This window comes from Eretmochelys imbricata, chromosome 2 (genome assembly GCF_965152235.1).
Source record: "Eretmochelys imbricata isolate rEreImb1 chromosome 2, rEreImb1.hap1, whole genome shotgun sequence".
Lineage (NCBI taxonomy): Eukaryota > Metazoa > Chordata > Testudines > Cheloniidae > Eretmochelys > Eretmochelys imbricata.
In genome coordinates this window covers 51944522-51962684 of record NC_135573.1, presented here as the reverse complement: position 1 = coordinate 51962684, position 18163 = coordinate 51944522, and positions in this window count along the sequence as shown.

Here is an 18163-nt window from a genome sequence, read left to right as displayed (position 1 = left end):
ACCGGTCCAGCTCACCGTTGAACAATTCTTATTTCATTGCTTGCGGTGTGGGTGATGGACTAGAGTTTACAAGCCTTGGGTTGGAGCTGGTTATGAAGACATCAGAATTATACATGAGCCCCAGAACAAAAGCGTGTAAGTTTATTCTACGATACAGCTGATGAAAATGGGAGAAGCTATCTTAATAGAGTGTGGCCAAGCCCATGAGAACCCAGCACACTAGGGTAGCGTATAAGTCACGCACTGTAGCCTAGGGTAGTTGCTGCTTCTCTTATTAAGGCGACTGAAGTACCAACCTTTAAAACAAACCTGTAGAGTATAGCAGATTCTGTCTCTTCTGTTTCATATTTCTGTAGCAATTACATAGGCTGACAAGGGCGCTATGTTAACTAAGTTTCCTTCTGGGAGCGTCTCTGTAAATAGGAGAATGGCCGGAAGGTGATGACGATTGACTGTGAATATCACAATAGGAAAAATCACCCATCAGTCTGTATGTACACAACGCACAGTACTTCATTTTACGTCCATATGCTTGAGACAAGCAGCAAAGCTCTACTGTTCACCCTGTTGCTGCACAGAGAAACACATTACACTATCGTCTATAACCAAGACCACACATGCTACAGGAGAGTGATTACAGAATCCACATATTTACCACTTAGAATCATAGACTCATAGAATATCAGGGTTGGAAGGGACCTCAGGAGGTCATCTAGTCCAACCCTCTGCTCAAAGCAAGACCAACCCCAACAAAATCATCCCAGCATTTAAGCTTTAATTTTGATAAAAGCTAGGCTCTAGGCCTCCTTGTTGTGGAGACAATCCTGAAAAGAAGCAGAGTTTAAACCCATGAAATGTTTGCCTGAGTCAGCAGACAGCTTGAAACCATAGCTCCAAGGTGTGTGTCACCTGGCCCATTCATGTCAATGGCGTTAACTCTGAAACCTAACTCTGGCAATCTGAATGTCACCACTGCTAACTATTTCACTATAGTGTGGCAGGAACATTCAGATAATGTGCTTTCTCACAATCCCAAACCGCCCACTTCCACTTCACCATTCCAGGTGCCACAAACCTCTACCATCCTGAACCCAAATGCCAAAATCTCTGACAGCTTCTAGGATAGTAGAAAACTTTTTCCTTCTGTTTTATCTCTCCCTTCTAGTGGGAAGGATTTTGGATAGCAGCATGATGTGTTGCATAATTACCCCCGCTCCAAAAAAACATTTATTTCCATAAATTAGTCAGTGAGCCATACTTTCACAGCAATAAGCCACTCAAGGGTGTGCAGTAGTCAACTATCAGTGTCCGGCTTGAGTGGTCTGAGGCACAGTGTGGAGTACATCAGTGCCCTGCCCATGCCCATTATGCTGTTGTTCAACGCTGTATGACAACTTCTGCTTCCAGGACTGTTGAGCCAGCACTTTTCACACACAATTTATTTACATTGCAGATTTCTAAAAGTGACCTGCTGTTTATGACCTAGGGAAGCAAAACTTGGCAAAACGAGCAAAATGATTGTAAACAACTGTAGTAAGCACTCTAGTCTCTCTCCAACAGACATACAATAACTGAAAATAGCAAAAACAAAAGAAAACACCTTGGAACTTAAACTGATTTTAGAAATCCTGAACAAACATTTTCAGTTGTGGGTTAAACGGATTCTGAAAGAAACATTCGTTAATGTTTAAGCCAGACTTGCAGCTGGAATGCAAAGTCAATAATTATCCCATTATCATTAAACCAAACACCCACAAATGAAAGTGGGGGACAACGTGTGAAAATCCCAAGTGAAGAGTCCCATACCCGTTAATCCCCTCTCACACTCACAATCCTCTTCCTACTTATGTTTCCAAATATGTAAAATAACAACCTTCGTGAGCATCAGTAAATGTTCAGAATACCCATTCCCTGTCTGAGAGTTTTTGGCAACATTTCCCTCTTTCTCTTCCTGTGATCCTTAACAGTAGCCAAAGCTATTCTGTTAACATTTGACAGTTGCTGTTGAATACTGAAGCATGGGTGGTGCGTGAACCCGCCTTTGGGGATGCTAGTCACCCAGCCCTGCCCCTACCCTCGCTCCCACTGGAGCCCTGAGTGGCTCTTCCACCCCCACTGTGGCTGGAGGAACCCCAGTCAAACTGTCTCGAGCATCAGCCAGCCCACTCCAGCCACCCTGACCCCTAGGCCAGCCCAGGCTGCTGGCTGGCCCGAGACCCAAGCTGAGCCCTCGCCAGCTTTGGAGGAAGAAAGGGTGAGGGGGAGTGAGAGCAGGACCTCAGGGCAGAGCATGAGTGGGGCCACGGCATGGATTTGGGGAGTCTTAGCCTCCCGGGGCCTATTATACCCATGGCTGCTTCCCTGTATTTATGACACACACACACACACAACTCCATTGAGATTTTAATAATAGATTTAACTTCAGAGTCTGGGAGATAGAAAAGAACTTTGCCCTCTCTCCATCTGTTCTCTTTTTTACTTTCTGATCCTCTCCTCTCCATTTTTCCTTCACTCATGCTCAACATCTACATCAAGCACACACACACACACACAAATAATGCAGTCTTTTGGCCCCAGTGGCACCCACACTTCCTCCCAATAGGGACTGCAGAGTGGCTAATGCTCCTAGGATTTCATCCCAAAATTCTATAGTCAGGGTCTGATTGGGGAGAGTTGTGGCCTGGTGAACCTAGACCTTGAGCCATAGACCCCTGAGTTCTAATTCCATCTCCATCTGTGCCCTTTGCAAAGTCAGTTCATTTCTCTGCCTCAGTTTCCTCAGTTGTGCAACAAAGATAACACTTGCCTTATCTGTTTTAGTTGGATTAATTAGTTCACTTTTGTAAAAACCCCAGAAGATAATAAATGCTAAATGGTTTTATCAAAGTAATTTTTCTCAGAATACAGATTGTAGCTGGTGCTTTCTCAGTCAACCTGTGAGTTTGCTTCAAGATATGACTGAAAGAGCAAGTTTTCCAATTAATAGAAATCTAATCATGTTAAGGGAAACAAGTAAAATAATATGAATATTCCACTTAATCAGAGCCAACATGTCATTGGACTTTTAGGAAAGGAATTAACATTACTGAAGGATGAGCTCTTAATGTACTTCATCCTAAGGTGTTATAGGCAAAGACTAATTAGGAGTGGGATAAGAAGAGGAAGAGGAAGATCAAAGAACATTATTAAAGACTTGGAACTTATTTAATAGCTCTCGCTATTTCTCTCTGTTTTCCTCACTCTTCCCAATACAAGAATTCAGTCCTTTGCTCATCTCTGTAAGCAACTCTGTGGTTTTGGATTGATAATTTCCTGTCTGGTTCTTAAAGGCTCCTGGGAGTTTTATCCAGTGCTCACCGCACTGCAGGATAGGTGCTGGGGCTGGGTACTCATTTTGTACATTTAGGGTATGTTGACACTGCAGCTAGACACTCAAGACTGGCCTGTGACAGCTGACTTGGTCTTGCAGGGCTGTTTAATTGTGATGTAGACATTCAGGCTTGATAGAGCTCTAGGACCTTCCCACTTCATAGGGTTCTAGAATCCAGGATCCAGCCTGAGCGTCTACTCTGCAATTAAAAAAGCCCTTTAACCTGAGCCCTGCGAGCCCGAATCAGACAGTGTGGGCTAGTCACGGGTGTCTAAGATATTCAGGCAGGCAGATTGCTTCCAGATGCAGACGTCCTCATCCCATTTAATGTAAAGCAGAAGAGGCTGGTGATACGGATGTTGTAATCCCATGTAATATCTTTGGAGACCATATTATATTAAGTTTATGTAGCAGTATCACTGTGGGCTAGGGATTGTATTCAATACTAGGAACAGGGTTACCACTGCTTCGCCAGGAACCAGAAACAGTAGAAGGTGATTAAGGCAAATCACTCAGGCTGTAACACGTCCAGAGAGGTACCACCTTTGGGGACTCTCCTGTGTGAGAAGAGACTCCGTCCTGCTCCCCACCTGAACCCGGCTGCCAGGGAGAGTGGCTGAACGTGTCATGGGTGGGGTAGGGGGGCACAACAGGAGAAGAACAGAGTCCCCTCCCCAGACAATGTGGGGTGGGAAGAGCATGGTGGCCCCGGACTGGGTGCAGGGCTGTGGGGGTGTCACTGGGTGATCACATGGGATGCTCACGTCCTCCCTTTTAGATTGTGCCACCCTAGTATGGGGAGGCAGGAATCATCTATGCCTGGGATGACTATCACCCTCTAGCAGTGAGGAATGCAGAAAAAAGATGTTCTTTCTTCCTCTTTTTTTTTTATTAATAATGAGAGAAAAGTTAGAATATCTTCTGAACACCGCTGAGAGGGGGAGGATCCCCCCACCAAAAGGGCCGGAAAATGAACTAAAGTTCTTTTGCTTCTTTTTTTTTTTTTAAACCCAAAATTGGTAAATGGAAACACTAACAACTAAGAAGAACAAAAGAACCAAAATAACTACTGCTTATACTAATGATGCAGAGAATGAAGAGATAACTGCTCACTCCGTTTGAGGCCAAAGATGGTCCAGAAGGAATTAAGGGGGGTTCACACACAAAGCACTAGATAGCTTTGAGGAAGGCCACAAAGGAGGGAGAGCGCATGTGTGGGCTGAATGGACACTGCTACCTAAAATCTCTGATTAGAGGCGCTAGGGAGCAGATACACCTACAGTGGAGCACCTATAGGGACACTGCTTGAAGAAGAATATTTGATTATTATTCTATTGTCGGATATTTTAGTGCACTAAAGAACGCCGATAGCCCCATAGCCATGGTAAAATGATCATGAACCTTCCTCTCCATTTCACTAACAAACTGTGAATTCATAGGTCTTGACTGGTTTGGTTGATAAGCTGCTTGGCATTGGCTAGGTTAGGAGCATCCATGTTAGCTCTAATGCACTACGCCACTGCAAAGCGTATCAGGAAGTCCTGACTCAGTGCATCAAAGAGCTGTGAACCAAAGCACAGAAACTATAGTTTCGCCAAGACTAATACTTTCCAATTCCTGTTCTAATAGCCCTTTAACAGAAGGCGCCCTTCGTTATGCTCATGTAATTAATCTAAGAGTTAATAATAGTGCACATGCTTGGTTGGCTAATAACTGATAGAGAAGTAATTATAGAAAGAGTTTGTCAACTAGAGCTTCACTGAATTTTTGAGGCTATTAAGTATAACTTGTGCAGACGATAAAAAAAACCCCAGTCTGACACTTTATATATAAGTAAAGGTAACCTACCAGTTTTGTTCCGCTGACAGTCTATATTCATTATCGTAGTTCCTATGAAATATACAAGAGGCTCACCTGAGTTTATGCAGATTTATGACACTGCAACAGAGCTTTATGAAGTAGCCTCCTCATTAATAGTTATAAGAGAGAATGTTAACCATCAAAATGACAGGGCTTGTGAGCGGGGTGGGGGGGGCAATACATAGAAGAAAGGGAATCTTTTCCAGTAGAGTCAACTTTCACTGACTTAATGAGCGTGAGGGGAAAAATCAATTCTCCCCCATTTAAAGGGCATATAGAATGACTGCTCCAACCTCAGGCCAATTGCTTCTCATGCAAAAGAGATGCAACTCTGTGTTTATGTAACAATAGCAGCTTCTTACTGCTTTTCACCTCCCTTAGCACTGCAGACCCGAATGCAATTACCAGCAAGGTGCTGTGGCGTTTCATTCATTGCCTGAATAGTTCTTGGAGCTCTTCAGACGTAAGGCATTCTACCCATTGTTTATTATTCCTCTCTGATGCAACTATGGATTTCAAGGGAATTACATCAGATAATCTGCCCCGTCGCTGGTGAAGGTGTCACCATAACCAGCAGTTTTTCTTCACTCACTCCCCGTCAGCGGCAATAAAAATTTACAATTAATTATTTTTTCATAACACAAACAAGGCCATAGCGTTCATTAGCACATCGCTTGCATTTCAGCAAATGTCTGTCTTTCTGCGTAGCCATTACCAGTGCTTAACAAAACAGACAGGCCTCATCAGGGAAAACATTGCCTCTTCCGCCAAAAGAAGTGACATCTTCTCTATTTGGAAAAAAAAAAAAAATCCAGGCTGTTCCTCCCTATTAAAGGGAGCAGGGCTTCACCCTGTCATAGGACTCTCTGCATTTATTGGTGTGTCGCAGTTGCATTACCACTGAGGTAACAAGCCTTGTTCAAAACAGTTTCCCATTTAAACTGCACAGTGGAGAAAAGGCCTCTAGCCTCACCTCCCCCATTCCTGACAACTGTTGTAACATCACCTTGCCTGTGATTTGCTTTGATTGTGCGCACGCATATAAAACACCTACCAGCTTTCCGTCCATAAAGCTGGTCTTGTGTGGGCACTAGCTCCTCTGCAATGAGCCGGGGTGCATGGAGTGGGGAAGCAACTAGGACAGGGGCAGGCAAACCTTTGGGCCTGTGGGCCACATCGGATTTTGGAAATTTATGGAGGGCCGGTTAGGGGAGGCTGTGCCCCCGCCCCCTATCCGCCCCCCCTTGCTTGTCACCCCCTGATGGCCCCCCCGGGACACCTGCCCCCCCACTCCCTGACCGCCCCCAGAACCCCTGCCCCTGATTGCCCCCCACTACCCCATCCAACCCCCCTTCCTTCTTGACCGCCCCCCGGGAGCCCTGCCCCCATTCAAACCCCACTTCCCCATTCCCTGCCTTCTGACCACCCCAACCCCATCCACACCCCCGCCCCCTGACCACCACCCCAAACTCCCCTGCCCTCTATCCAACCCCCCTGCCCCCTCACCGCGCAGCACAGGGCACTGGTGGCTGGCGGCACTACAGTCGCGCTGCCCAAAGCGTTGCCCGGCCACCCGGAGCGTTGCGCCAACGTAGAGTAGTAAATTGCTCTCCATAACGGCTACCACTAGCCCATTCCTACGCGGAGCAGTTTAATACACTACACTGGCAGCACGGCACGCTGAGGCTGCGGGGAAGGGGGAACAGCGGGGGAGGGGCCGGGGGCGAGCCTCCCGGGCCAGGAGCTCAGGGACTGGGCAGGAGGGTCCCGTAGGCCATAGTTTGCCCACCTCTGAACTAGGAAGAAAAGAGCAAAACAAGAACAAACCTAAACCATCACACGGCGAACACAGAAGGCTGGGAATTTTGCCATTTAGGGCATGCCCAGTATTGTCTTTAACACTGCATTTAGACATCATGGTGATAGTCTATATAAGGTGCCTAATAGGGAAGACTAGAAAAATCTGTTTATTAAAATCTCTGATGACATGCACAGGCTTTCATATAACAGAATACATTGCATCCGAAATTAAAATCCTCTCCCCACACACAGAGCGCTTGATTCTTGCATTTGTTTTAGTCTGGAGAAGACTGAGGGGGGGACACGTTAACAGTTTTCAAGTACGTAAAGGGTTGTTACAAAGAAAAGTTGTTCTTGTTAACCACTGAGGCTAGGACAGGAAGAAATGGGCTTAATTGAAGCAAGGGAAATTTAGATTAGACATTTGTGAAAATTTCCTGTCAGGGTAGTTAAGCACTGGATCAAAATTGCCTAGGGAGGTTGTGAAATCTCTGTCACTGTCTAATCTGCTCTTAAAAACCTCCAAACACCTGTCAGGAATGGTCTAGATAATACTTAGTCCTGCCTTGCGCGCAGGGGACTGGACTAGATGACCTCTCGAGGTCCCTTCCAGTCCTACACTTCTATGATTCTGCAAGTGGAAAGTCACAAACTGCTCAGTGAGGTGGAATGCTGGTGTTCCATGATCAAAAGCTTCATTCAGATAGTTGGACATGTCTAACTGTATTAAGACAATGATGTCCATGGTTTTTAAGTTATAACAATGCCTTATGATTAGCCAAGGAAAAAGTCTGGGTGGTTATGTATGGGTTGTTTTATTTTTAAATGCAACATACAGACATACAATAGACTAAACATTTGATTAGCAAAAATATTTTGCTGAGTCTGTCTGATCAAATGCTACAAATATCTATACAGGCCGGTTCAGCTGAGCAGTTCTGCGTCTCCAAGATGAATTAATGAGACTACTTATGTACAGGATAAGGTCTGTATGCTGGAAGGTAGCAGTTCCTCATCAGGTACCTTTAAGGCTGGAATAGTAAATACCGGACTGTGGAAACTCATTTCTGTTTCTGAATATATTAAAATTAATCCCTTTATCTTAACATTGGAAATAACCTTCCCGTCCAGTCTTTCCCTTCTAAAGTGAGTCTTGGCTAGCTACCTTGCATGATTTGTACTCTAACTCTGAAATGTGAAAATACATGTAAAATAAATACAAAATTATTGGCAGCAAAATCAGACACTTACTTAACATGTTATTGATTTTTGCTGAGTTTCTCAAAGCCAGGCTACATGCTATGAGTACAAGTATGAAGATAACACTTCAAAATATTTTGAAGTCTACCATTAAAATGTTTTCCTTATGCATTCCTTATGCAAATTCTAAGCATCTATGAACAGTGAAAGTTACAAGTTTTCAGAACTAAAACAAAACCCAAAACAAACAAAAAATGTATTTTGAGGCAACTAGAGCTTTGCAATGTTACCCTGGGTACACATTTTAGCAAAGAAAATAGAATTTTACAGCATCATCAGAATATGGTGCACAAACTTGGTAATCGTTGCTCTTCAAAAATGCTGAAAAACTGCACGTTAAAAAGTTTAACAGCCAAATTCCAATACCACCAATTTCAGTGAAATCAGGTTATCAGTTGTGTCTGCAGTGGGACTGCTTGTAATGCATGGAAGTACACACATACCAACTCTCTACAAGATCAGCCTGTGGCAGAAGGTGTTACTCAACATGAGTAAGAGTGTCAGAGTCTCCCTTTAAATAATCAGATTGAATGGCCAGCCCAAAATATTTCTGGTTGAAATTAATATCAAAAGACTCCATCAAACAATGAGGATTTCAGAGGCTTCAGGAGCAGGATGAAAAAGAATGTGGAAATATTTGTTAAAAAAAAGAAAAAAAAGACACTTTCAAAAAGTGACAAAACTGATTTATTGTAGTTATTAGTTTTGATTAAATTTTTATAGATTTTCAATCGACTGAATTTCCCTAAGATTTTTAAAATTTGGTGTGTTTCATTTCATTTCAATGTGAAACATTTCTCAGTTTGACATTGTTTACACGGATCACCAATATATTCAAAAGCGATATGCAAATATCACATGAATCAGAAATATGGCAGAGCCAATTTTAAAAGCTTTTCAGAGAGTACAGTACAGTATATGAAGATTTTACCAGCATACAAACAAATAAGGATTAGGGCACTGCTGTACATAATTAAAACCTATATTTTAAATTATTGACCTGTGTTCTTACTTTTACATAACTTGCCTCATACTTAAGTTACATCAAGGCAAAAAAGTTTATTTACACACAACTTGTCTATATTTACAGTAAATAACCATAATTACCTACTGTGCTTTCAGCAGCCAAAAGCTAAATTGGCTAGAAACATCAAACGAACATTCTTAGAATAATGGTAGAGCTAGATGACACCAGATCATACATATTACCAACAAAAAAAAAACAACCAACCCGCCCAAAAACCAACCCCCACCACACTGAAAGGAATTTCATGTCATTTATCAATTTACAAAACCATAACTTAGAATTTTGGATCTGAATTACTTTCATAATGGTACAACCCCTGAAATTACAGCCAAGCTACAGTTTATGGAATATAATTTCTGAAAACTAACCTACTTTACTGCTGGTTGGTTCTGTGAATAAAACTATATGGATTTCAAAGGTAGCAAGCCAAATCACCAACCATATTGCAAACAAACCTCAAATGCTGCCATCTTGGAAGTCTGCATGCACTGATTGCACTTTCTTATATCACAAGCATTCCTTTAAAGGTCTCACTATCCATGCATCTGAACTACATACCATATATTTAACATGTTCTCTGTATCTAGTCCAAGATATCATAGCAGGATACAGCTCTAATCATCTCATTTTCAAATCAGGCTGGTTAGAGAATATTTTTTCAGTTCTGCTTCAGTGACAAAAGTCAACTATAGCCCAGAAAACACTATTTGTTCCTTATTAGACCATTACGAGGAAATCATTCTAATAAAAAATGTTTTTTCCATTTTAGAACAATAGTTAAACTAAAAACAAGTGCCTATAATTACAAATATAAACCCCATATGCTTTAAGGATACGATGTCTCATACATAAATAAAGATTTTTGTGCTGAAGCCTAGCTATTCTCTATAACACCTGCTTTAAAGCAAATCCTTGAAGAATTATTACCAAGGCATACTCTTTTGTAATAGGTTTCAGAGTAACAGCCGTGTTAGTCTGTATTCGCAAAAAGAAAAGGAGTACTTGTGGCACCTTAGAGACTAACCAATTTATTTGAGCATGAGCTTTCGTGAGCTACAGCTCACTTCATCAGATGCATACCGTGGAAACTGCAGCGTCTGCTGAAGTTTCCACGGTATGCATCTGATGAAGTGAGCTGTAGCTCACGAAAGCTCATGCTCAAATAAATTGGTTAGTCTCTAAGGTGCCACAAGTACTCCTTTTCTTTTGTAATAGCCATTACTAACAACTTTTCCCCATACAAAAAGCTCCGTATTTCTATTTGGTGCAATGGAAGTCATGATCGATTGTAGACCAGGGTCAGAGAAATAAAGAACCTTTTATCACTTCAGTTGTAATACACAGAATACTCACAGAAACACAAATTAGCTGTTTTGTATCTAAGGGCCTGCTCCAGCAACTCTTACTTTTGCGAATAATCCTACTGAAATCAAAGAGGCCAATTCTTCTGATTTCAGTCACAGTCCATTAGTGCACCGTGCAGATCACCACCTTGGAAGCAGTGGTTAAACAGGATTTCCATCACTGCAATTGTAAAATTTGTCCACTTGAGATTTCCCATACAGTGCTGACTAATTAGAAGTTAGGTTTTCATTATTTTTGTTTGTTTGTTTATCTGGGCTCTCCAGAAAAAGCTAGCCGAGTACCGCATGGGGCAGAGGGAGGAGAGAATTCCTGGCATTGCCTCTTTTTGCATCGGTTCTCAAACTGTGGGTGTCAAAACTGTCAAAACCCCATTTTAATGGGATCGCCAAGGCTGGCTTACACTTGCTGGGGCCTAGGGCCGAAGCCCAAGCCCCACTGCCCGGGGCCAAAGGCTTCAGACCTGGGCGGCGGGGCTCAGGTTACAGGCCTCCTGCCTGTGGCTGAAGCCATTGGGCTTTGGCCCCTCTCCCCCCTGCCTGGAGTGGTGGAGGTCAGGCTTTGGGATCCCCGCCCCCTCATCTGGGGTGGTGGTGCTCAGGGGAGCTCAGGCTTTGATCCTCCTCCTGAGGTCCTGGGGTAATTTTTGTTGTCAGAAGGGGGTTGCAGTGCAATGAAGTCTGAGAACCCCTGGCTTATGGAAACCTTCAGGAGCAACGCTCCTGAAGAGAGATGGGGGAGCTGAATTAATCTCTTTCTAGGCATTGGGAATGTTCCCCTTGAATTGCAGTCTTTCTTGCTAGGGGAATCTTTCCTGGGAGGAATACATCTTTGTGATATGGCTGAAACATAAATGAAACTTACCTGTCATTCCTTTTCTTACTCTTCTTCCAGTTGCTACAGCATTCTACATTTCATCCCTCAGAAGAAACTATTCTTTCTGTTTTGGCAGTTTGGCTCTCAACACCCTTTTCTTTAAATTGGAGAACTGGTCTGCCTGAGGAGGATCAGTTAGCTTTCCTGGTATGAGTTAAAGCTTGTGAAGCAAACAGCCGCTTCCAGGAGCGGAAACAGGCCCAGGTGGCAATAAGGGAGACACAGGTGCCAAATCAGCAGCTACTAGGAAAATTCAGTTGTCTGTGCAAAGCCAGAGCAGTAGACTGGAGCTGGTTGCTTGTAGGAAAACGCTGACGAAACGGGCTAAGTAATAGTTCCGATATAGCCTCAAGGATAAAAGCAAAATGCAAGTGTCCTCAGGTATCTGAGAGACTGCACTTGCTTGCAAGAGCCTGAAAAGTTCTTGTCTTGTCTTAGATGTGTTTTTTAAAATACATTTTTATCATATTATCTGTTTATGTTTCACCAATCCTTGCTTGTCAGCTGAGCTGCTTGCTGAGGTGACAGCTACTCACCTGAGTAAGGATCAGGTCCTTAAGGATCTGCAGGATCTGGTCCTTAAGGCTGTGATTTTCAAAAGGACCTAAGTGACGGAGGAGCATAGGGCCCATTCTTCTAAATCAATTAGCTGCTGTTGAAAATTTCACGCTAAGTTCTCAATCTGATGCAGTATCCACGCTCCCTGACAGCTAAGCCATATTTCAAAAACGACTGAAGTGTTGTTAAAATGCTGATTGCTGTCAATGTGACAAAAAACACCAACAACCAAACAGCTCCATAAACGATGGATGTTACAAACCCAGCCTATAGTGAAAGCCAGAAATGAAATACTTTAAGTCTCTTTCAGGGCATTACGAAGTCAGAGCTTCAGCACTGCCAACTCCCAGTGTTAAAAAAATCATGACTTTTTTAAAAATAAAAGTTGCGTCTTGGGTTGTAGACCCTTTTGGTTACACTTTTGTCATGTTTTCAAGCTTTTCTCTGCAAGTATGAGGCATTAGAAATTTTCATTAAAAAATTGAGAAGCTGAGATTCTCAAGTAATCACAGGATTCCAGGAGCTGGAGACACTGAACACCCCCCCCCACCCCAGTACTAAATTTTATAAGATTCATATAAAACACAAGAGGTGACAACATTATATTGTACTGAAAGGAAGTTATCCCGAATAAAATAAATAATGGAATCTTTAAAACAAAATTAACTTTAAGTACCCTCCAATTGTCTGAACAGTTTGTTATTTTTATACAAACAGGAAGAAATAACACAGCTACCCTTTGAACATAGCTGCCCTTTAAATCCGAGTCTCCTTTTATCTTTTCTATTACAAACATGTACTCATGCTTGTTAAAATTAGCCAGTGGGTTTCTAAATATACAAACTTGTAGGCAACGACTATTAAAAGGATAAAAAGAACATAAATGAAAGCCATAAGTTTAGAAAGTAAGCAGCAGGACAACAGCATGTACAGTAGATCAGCCTAATAACTCTTGTGCAGAAACAGTGATCTGTTTATATCTTTAGCTGCAGGCACTTTGTCAGCCTACGTGTGATGATTGCCAGCTTGGCAAGAGTTTGAACTGGGGCCCTCCAGAGCTAAAAGCATGAGTTGTTATAGTTTGAATTAGACAGCCAGGCACTGTAGCCGACTCATGTCCTCTGTGGATTGAGGACAGATGCATGATACACACTGACCAGTGGTTTACATATGCAAGATGTGCAGTTATGTTTTGTAAACTGATCACTGGGTCACGTCAGAAACCGATCACATTAGAAATCACCATTCATGTTTGGACTAGCCCCCAAGAAAAGTGCAATGCCCAGTGCACGTGGTATGCTTTAGCACTACTGGAAAAGTGGCACGTAGGCAATAAATCTATTGCATGTTTCTAGGTTGGGTCGGGTGGGGGGAGAACATAAGAATTATGAGCATAGGTTCTTCCATACTGACCCATTCAATGGTATATATGATGGGGCTCTCTGTTCTGCAAGGAAGGGACTTCAGATAATTATCTGAGTGTGGGAACTCCCTTGTCCCATTTATCTCTTCAGTGTTATAAATCTACCAATTTCTTTTATCACTAAAAGCTATGGCTAGTTGGAAAGGGATGCTGGAATGTATCTTCCTGCCTTTCCTCAGACCGAGAGCTTCCTTCACAATGTCCTCCATCACTACCATCATACAGAGAGACACTAGGGACCAACTTCTGCACTGGTGTCAACAGTTGCAATACTCATCCAAGTCAATAAAAGTTGATCCTCTTTCCCTCAGAACAATGTTTGGTTTGAGGTCTGTAACAGCGCAACAAACCACTGTCTGAGATGCTGAGTCATTCTTTCTGAATTCTTGTATTTTGCAAGAAGCTAAATGCCAAGTTCTTCATTTGGGCAAAGTCCAACAGCCTTACTCAGGTATGCTCCAATTGAAGTCAGTGATTCAAATCTGAATTAAATTAGAGTTTGCCTGTGTAAAGGCAAAGAAAGGACCTCAGAATTTGACTCTAATTCAATTTATGTTTCAGGACTATATTTCATTAGATAGATTACAAAGTAAAATGTATATATAAGAATTGGGAGTGGGAGGTAAGTTCCTGAACTGGGCCCCATTTATATATTATTCCAACCCCATAATGTACAGATCACACCTTCACGTGTCCAACTGATCCTAAGCCAAGGCACTGGCTCTGACTGGTTGATTTTAAACTCTGATTGACTTGTCAGGTGTGAAGACTCCATTTTGAATCTGTGTGAGCTGACGAGAAAAAAGGAAGCATTGTTAGAGAGTTTTGCAGTTAGAATAATACTGCCAAAGCTAAGTTCTGGAAAGCACACATTGCAACAGAGAATGATGTATGTCACAGCTTTACATTTCAGCTTTGAGAAAGCACATTGAAACCATTTATCCAGCATCTTAAAAAGCACCATTAAAAGGTTTAACAACAGAGAACACTCGGTATACAGAATTTTGAGCAAGAGTATCAGCAGGAACTGTGCAGGGATCCATGGAAAAGTATACAGCCCAGAAGAATCCTTGGAAGATGGATTCCTAAAGGCACAATATGTTATGTCCTGAAGGATGCAGCAGTTGACACCTAGCCAACTGCTACTGTGGAAGATTTCAGCTTTGGGTGACCAATGAGAGTCTGAATCACAGCACCTATTTCCCTCCTGCAATTTTTTTCTAATACTATTCACCCTGCTACATATGAGAGAGTTTACAAGTGATTTTTATGCAAAAGACCATGAGCAACTATTAATCCTAGACAGATGTAGACCCAGTACGCCCCCGGCCTGAAAGCTCACTGGATCACTAAAGATTTACAAAAAAAGATCAATAATTCTTCATTGCAAGGCTTTGTTGTAACATCTATCTTTCTGCAAAGACTGTGACATGGCTATTCCCATCCTGGGCCTAACCATTCTGACTTTCCAAGACTTTTAGTCTGTGTTCCTCTCTTCCTACAAATTGCACAGTCAGTTCTGACTTGTCCAAGAGGCTTCAGGAGCTGGCCACATCCTCTCTACCTCTGTACTAAATGAACACTTACGAAGTGGTATGGAAACATTGAATACTAATCAGTTGGTCAGATTATGAATAGATTAGATTATTTTGGTAACTAGGTACATGGGCCTCAATAAGGATGTGATATAGATACTCTGTGGCTTTATCTTTGTGGCTGGAGGAGAGATCAGTTTTAGGCCTTGACTACACTAGAAAAGATTTGCTGGTATAACTAAATCAGCAAAAGCTCCTAGTGAAGAGACAGTTTATATCGTGAGATTCTAGTTTATACTGACAAAGAAAGTTATTTTGCTGGCATAGTTTACACCAGTTCCCTGAAAGAAATTAGTGATTCCAGCCAAAGGACTTTTTTGCTGGTATCTCCACTACGGCTTTTGCTGATTCAGCTATGCTGATTAGGGTGTGATTTTTTTCACACTACTAACCAATATAGCTATGCCAGCGAAACTTTTAAGTGTACAGCAGGCTGTAGAAAGAAAATCATCAGATAGCAAATATGTTCTGGATACTGACCTCACCCCTAATATGAGACATTTGGGATGTAGTGAGCATGGAGGAATTAATGGAAAAGGAGAGAGAAGTAAGGCCAGGCAAAGCATGTCCCTCTGCCTTAAAAATACTAGTATTAATCTATTTGTGACCCTGGTTTGAAACATCTGCCGAAGGATGCTGCTGAGCTCTGGTGCTTCCCCCATCCAATATACAGCTGAAGAGGAAGTGCAGTGGAAGCATCATTGAGAGTCCAGATCTTACTCTTGGAAAGGAGTGAGAAGAGATGCCAGATTCCTTGTCAAGTGATTACATTATCCAGGTGAGAACTTGGGATGGGACCCTGGCACATTTCTCTTTAAAGGTGGATTGGACCTGGAGGCTGAAAGGGAATTTTGGACTTGCCCCTGAAGAGTCCTTCATGAGGGAGGACTGTTCTGTTTGCTGGCTTCCAACAGCTGAAGAGCACTGATCCACCCCCACAAAGGAATCTCAGGGGTGTGAAGGAATATAAATGCCCCAACTAGCCACCCAGACTCTGAGCCCCTTAGGGAGTAGTCTTGGCAGATCTCCCCATCTGTGGCTCCTGAGTAGGTTTCCTTACAAATGGTATGCCTCTTGACCTTTGACCTGTGCTGCCATGATGGGAGTGGGAAGAATAGGCAAAGAAGGATCCCAGCAGCGGCCCTTGTTTAGGGAGCCCTCCCCTCCAAAATTTTTGAGGAAAGGAAATGGGAAAATAGGGGGGAAAGACTGTGGCTGCCCCCCCCCAAAAATTGGCTTTGAAAGGTGGAAGAGGCAGAAACAATAAACTGGAGGCAGAGAATCTGGTACAAGGATGAAAGTATTGAAAGGACTTTGAGCCAGGACCAAGATACTTGTGGCTTAGTCTGAACTGCCTCTGCATGTGCACGAAAAGAGTCACAGCCCAAATGTCCCAGAGTGAGTGGGAGGTTAGGATCCAGAAAGTTTTCATTGCTCTGATACTGCAAGATTTCATTGGAGAGTATCACTGCTTCACAAAATAATTCTGTGTCTTGTATAGTAATGAATGAATTTACTGCTTACAGCTTAAAATAATCACTTTTATAACTGTGTGTTATTAAACAAATTCATGTTTGGTATGTAGTGCTTTATGAGACCAAGTATTTACTGTGCCCATAAGTTACAAAAATGCCCAGTTAGATTTGATACATCCCTGGTAAAAATTACTAGTATTGCTTAATACCAATTGAAACATTATACCACTAACTGGGCCCAGTCTCAGTGTATGCATATCTTTTTGCTTTTCTTTTTTAAAGCAAAAACAAACATTTTCAAACACACACTATATAATATTGCATATACGAACATGAGATGGCCCATGGATTTGAACACTATCAAATTTTGGGAGAAGGAGAAATTTAAATCTGAATTTAAATTTTGCAGCTGTGTTTGTGTGTATAAAATAACACACACACATATACCAGATGTGGTGCATTTTCCTGTGTTCTTAGTGTGGTCCATTATGGTGTGTTGAAAGAAACAAAAGAACCAGCAAAACACCTATCTATTTAATCTCTCTAAGCCATATCCTTTGTTTTTATTAGTAACCATGTAACTTGAATGCTCTGGAATGATACTGATTTTAAAACTGGTTGCCAAAATGGTCAATTACCATCTCATCCCAAGAGAATCTTCTCCTCCCTTGCTGTTTTCTTTCCCCATTAGTTTTTAGTATAGGAATGTTGAGCACCAGGGCTTTCCCTGAACATTTCTCATCCTCTTCTTTTCTCTCTTTGCCTTTTAACAAAGTGGTCTTTGCACAGACTGAATGATTTTGATTTTTGAAAAAACAGCAAGGCATATTCTACACACCTGCTTAGAAATCGGATAAAGCCTAGTAACAATTAAAGTATTCATTTATGTGCTTCTATTACAACTAATAGGTAATGTTTTTAAAACCAGGATAATTTTTTTGTTACATAAAATGGCAAGTTAATATACAATATTTTTGAACATGGAAAATTTGTTAGGAAGTAAGCATAAAACTTAAAATATCAACCCCCATGGACCACACCCAGTAAATAAATTCTCATAATAAAAAAATATGTTTTTTACATTTGGATCTGATTACATTTAAGTTGAGCAACTTAAAAGAAGCAGATTTCTTAAAGATGAGGTCAATGCTGCGTTAATGTGGACCGGACATCCATTTGCACAGCCCTTCAGATGTAACACGACAGCTGCCCAAATGCTGTGTGTGTAAGTCTGAATGTGTGCGAGAGACAGAACCTAAATGTTAAGGCTATAGTTTTAAAGCAATATGCTCCCAGATAATTTTTAAAAAGGCAACAAACAACCCCTACAAATACCAGTCCTTAAATACTGACAGTCAAGTTCTAAAGCTTGACTTAAAAAAACATGGACTCTACAAAATGAATTCAAGTACTATTGATGTAAGTCACTTGTGAACTGAAGTACCTTTTGTTTAGACCATTGCAGTAATAAAACCGGAATGGAACACATTAATATTCTGTATCCATCTCTTATCACATCTGGCTGCAAGAGCTCACAGTCCTAATATACTGAAATGC